Genomic DNA, 4570 nt, shown 5'->3' on the forward strand with positions numbered 1-4570 from the left:
TCACTAAGGGAAAATCTTGCCTTACAAATATTTTGACATTCTTTGAAAAGGTTACTACTGATGTAGATGAGGCTTAGGGTGTAGATTTGGTTTATTTGGATTTTCAGAAAGCATTCAACAAGGTACCACATAAAAGGCTTGTAAAAAAAATTATCGTTATAGGTGTGGAGGATAAGTTAGCAAATAGGATAGAAGAGTAGCTGGATGGAAAAAAGCAGAGGGTTGTTACAAATGGAATTCGGTTAAACTGGATTGATGTCACAAGTGGAGTACCTAAGGGCTTAGTCTTAGGACCTTTGCACTTTTTAACTCGCATCACTGAATTAGATGATGGAATAGTCAATAAATTACTTAAATTTGGAAATGATATTTAGGTCTTGTGTGTTGCTAGCTGTGAAAAGGATGCTGCTGATTTAGATCATTTAGTGAGTTGGGCAAATAAATGGCAGATGGGTTTTAATTATAATAAAGGCATGTGAGTTACCATAATTTGAATTATAGGTATAATTTGGATGGAAATAACCTTAACATTGTCATGAAAGAAAGGGATTTTGGTGTAATAAAGTGTATAAAGCCACCTAAACAATGTGCTGTTGTCAGTGGTAGGGCAAGTAGGATTTTAGGTTGTATCTACAGATATATTGAATACAAGTCTAAAGAGGTTATAATGTCATTGTATAGGTCATTGTTAAGGCATATTTGGGTTATGTGTTCACTCTTGGGCTTCTTACCCCAGAAAGGACATTGAACTGATAGAAAGGGTTCAGAGGAGGGTTACTAGGATGTTACCTGAGATGTGAATGTTATAATATGAGGATAGGTTAAGACCTCTGAACTTGTTTTCTCTTGAAAAAAGAAGAAGAGTTAGAGGGGACCTGATTGAGGTGTTAATGGAATTGATAGTATTGAAGCATAATCTTTTTTCACATTTAATGGTGAGAATGGTAAAAGTAGGAGATACAAATATTAATTTTGGAAAGGAAGAAGTCATCTTCGCCTAAATAGCTTTATTTTTCTTACAGGATGGTTAGGCTCTGAAATGTGTTGACTTTAGATGTGATGATGGATGCAGTTAACTTAAGGGAATTTAAGGAAAAACTAGATAAAAATTTGAATTATAATGGTTGGTTTTGAGGTTCGTTTTCTTAGGGTGTAGTTTAATTTAGTAGATAAGACAGACTAGATGGACCAAAAGGTCCCTTGTCTTTTAATGTTATATGTTGTTATAGCCATACCATACAATTTTGTGAACACAAAATTAATTGCTACTTTAAAAGTTTTTTTGCATTTGGTGTCATTATTAAATAGTACTTAAAATTTACATACTTTCTTTCAATCAACCATGTTGTTATTATAGTACATTTATTTAAACAGTTGCTAATCAACAAATACAAACCCTTAAAAGAGCAACATACCTCTTTAGAAAGCAGTATACCACATTCCCTTCTCATTACTCTGATTACATATAAGTACCAGTCAGAACACTTAGCTACTTTCCACTTAATTGAGTCCATTAAGAATTTCATTTTCTTTTGATATAGAGACTATAGTGTAATCAAGCTATATTTATGCTACCTTGATAAACATTAATTAATATTGTTATGGTGTGAACACCTTTTACAAGCTGGCAAAACATGATTATAATTATATTTGTGATAAGACATTAGTATTATCTTCCAATTAGAAAAAGCTACTTACTTAAATAAAAACTAAGAATCAACCTAATAATGGGTATAGTTAATTGAATATACTTTCCATATGTTCTGCTTATAAACATTAGAATGTATTTTCCAATACAATATCTTATCTCCTCTCACAGAAAGCTTTCTCAGTTAGTACTGCCCTCTGTTGGCACACATTTTTTGCTTGCCACTAGACTTGTAACTCCTACTTCTTTCTGTATATCTACATGAAAATGATCATGCAGCAACCCTCCACCAATAGGAGTGCAAAACTACTCCTATTTTAACTAGCATCTTTTTAATAATTCACATGTTAATAACCTCTCAATTGGCAGTCTTACTGTTAAGACATGTTTGTTTTGGAGTTTATACTTTGTAAGTATGCACTAATGGATTTAAGTAGTTACTACAATCATTGCTGTTCCTGCTTCCGTTATCAGCCTATGACGTGATTACTATGATAATGCAACATTCACCACCACCTGAGGAGTATTCTGTCATACAATCACCTGATGCATCTGACAGGGAGGATGAAAATTTGTACAGCCTTTTTCCCCCTCCTGAATACACTTCTCAGTCATGTGTCATATCGGTGGACTTGCCTCATCAGTATGCCTCATCCTCCACTTACATTGGAAAATCATGTTTTTGCTTTTCATCATGCCAACTACCCCCGATTTAGACTCCTAACACTTGGAAACTCTTATTCCTGTGTAGGGGTTCAGACCCTAATACTTCATTTTACTTTTCCCAACCTTAATTTTCCCATCTTTGTCTTACTATGTCTACTATTCTCCGTGCCTTATCCTCCCTTTATATTTTGATGGAAGCTATTCATCAGTCTCCAGAGGAATTTTGTGATGAATCTCGTAGTCTTCTATTTGCTACCATAGCATGCCCCTTTTCTTCAGGCATAGCTTTAAAGACATGGCTGATATGCTTTTGGGATGTTTTTGGATTGGATGCTCTTTTATCCAATTCTTCCTTGCATGATTTGCACATGGCACCATTTTTCTTGGAACAGGTGCTTGGGGGGGGGGTCTTCCCAATAATTTTATAGTCCATGATTGAATCAGCCCATCTACATACCTCCCTTTCCTCATTGGCTTCAGAATTGGTAACTTGGTTCTCAAGTCAGGGCCAGACTCTTACACTTTGCTCATGTTTGAAGGTATTTTACAGTCAATCTATTCTTTTCCCCTCTCCGTGAGATCCCGTTTCATGCCAGCATTTATCTGCAGAGGTTCAGGATTTACTTCATAAGGGTGCCATTGAATGAGGAGATCTTTCTCATCCAGGGTTTTATTGTTGTGTATGTTGGTTATGACACTCCTCCATATCTATCAATGTGTGTATGTATATATATTATTTTGCAGTTTGCCCCTCTGACTGAGATATTCCTCCTTCCTACCATCCTCCAGATGTCGGTTCCTGGTTAGGTCAGGTGTTGGATGGAGATGGTCCAACTACATAATTCCTTGTGTTTGGCTGGTTCCCTCCTCCCAATGCCATCAGGTTTTGAACTGGAGATTTTTCCAAATTTGATTTTCCTCTTCACCTTCCTATCATCTGCTGGATGTTGGTTTCTGGTAGATCTGGTGTTATTTGAAGTTTGACGAAACACGATTACCCACATGTGTAAGGCTGGCTTCCTTGTCCCTAACGTGGAGTGGATATAACATACCCATTGCTGTTAGGTGTTGGACTGAGGATGAACACCTCCTGGATGTTGGTTCCCGGTGGATCTGGAGTTGGTTTTGTTGGAAGTACACACATGCAGAGCTGGGTTCTAGGTACAGGGGCTTGTATTCCTGTCCAGTACCTGTTTTTGAGATGACAGGTAGTGGACCCTCTTCCTACTGCAGACCTGATGTACAATTCCAGATGCCATCAGCTGTTGTTTTAGGTCGAACTCCCATTTATGGTGTGTCATGCCTTAGCCTCTCAACACTTAGGGTACCCTTTATTGCTGATAATATATTAGGAACCTTCCATGTTTCCACCCTTCCAATTTTGGTGATACATTCCTGTAGGGCAAGGAGTATACCTGGCTCAGAAGTGGTGCAGTTTCCCACTGGTGTGATTGTTTTAATTCCTTATCACACTTCATTGTTTTTCTTTGGGCACTTTCTCAAGGAGGATCATATTCTCACCAGCCTTAAACCAATTAAATGTGGGATTCTAGCTTTTGTGAGAGGAGGTAAGATACCATATTGGAAGTTTACATTTTCCTAAACTGAAAATGTATTTCTGAATAGATACTTATCACTTCTCACATTTCTCGCCCATCTTCTCTACTTTCAGTGTATTGGTTGACTTGGACATGACCAATCTCAAAGTGATTGATAGGTGCATTATTTGAGAGTGTGTTAGTTATGTTTGGGGTGGTGTTGTATCCCTATTGATGGAAGGCTGCTGCATGATCATTTGCAGGCAGATATGCAGAAAAAAGTGGGAGTTATAAGGCTAGTTGCAAGGGAAAAATTTGCAACAATAGAGGGCAGTACTAATCGAGAAGTATCTGTTCGGAAATAGATTTTCAGTTTAAGAAAATGGTAAGGTTTCATCAGGTGGGTATCTTTGCTGTTAACTATTTTTGGCTGTAAAGTTAAAGCAAACTTTATTTAAGAGATAACACCTGCATTACTTAGTAAGTATTACATATTCATTTCAGAAAATTATTATTAATTATACTACTTTCCATAAATTTACAATTCCAATCACTATGTTTGCATTGATTTTCTTCTTATAACTTCTCTCTTCTATCTCTTCCATCGCAGAACTGCAGAAAACATGTATTTACACATAATTTTTACAGCCAAGTGACCCCTCGACGTGGATTCCTCTACGTGGTGAGGGGACCTCCCAGGGAAGGTTCTGTATTTACA

At 36.9% G+C, this 4570-nt stretch overlaps 1 protein-coding gene across 4 annotated transcripts in view; it reads left to right on the forward strand.

Moving 5' to 3' along the window:
- LOC106463068 (polyribonucleotide 5'-hydroxyl-kinase Clp1-like) overlaps nt 1–4570 on the forward strand; it is a 199043-nt gene that overhangs the window by 80387 nt on the left and 114086 nt on the right. The gene's annotated exons all lie outside the window — the stretch shown is intronic.

Source organism: Limulus polyphemus, unplaced genomic scaffold, assembly GCF_000517525.1.
Source record: "Limulus polyphemus unplaced genomic scaffold, Limulus_polyphemus-2.1.2 Scaffold1316, whole genome shotgun sequence".
NCBI classification, from domain to species: domain Eukaryota; kingdom Metazoa; phylum Arthropoda; class Merostomata; order Xiphosura; family Limulidae; genus Limulus; species Limulus polyphemus.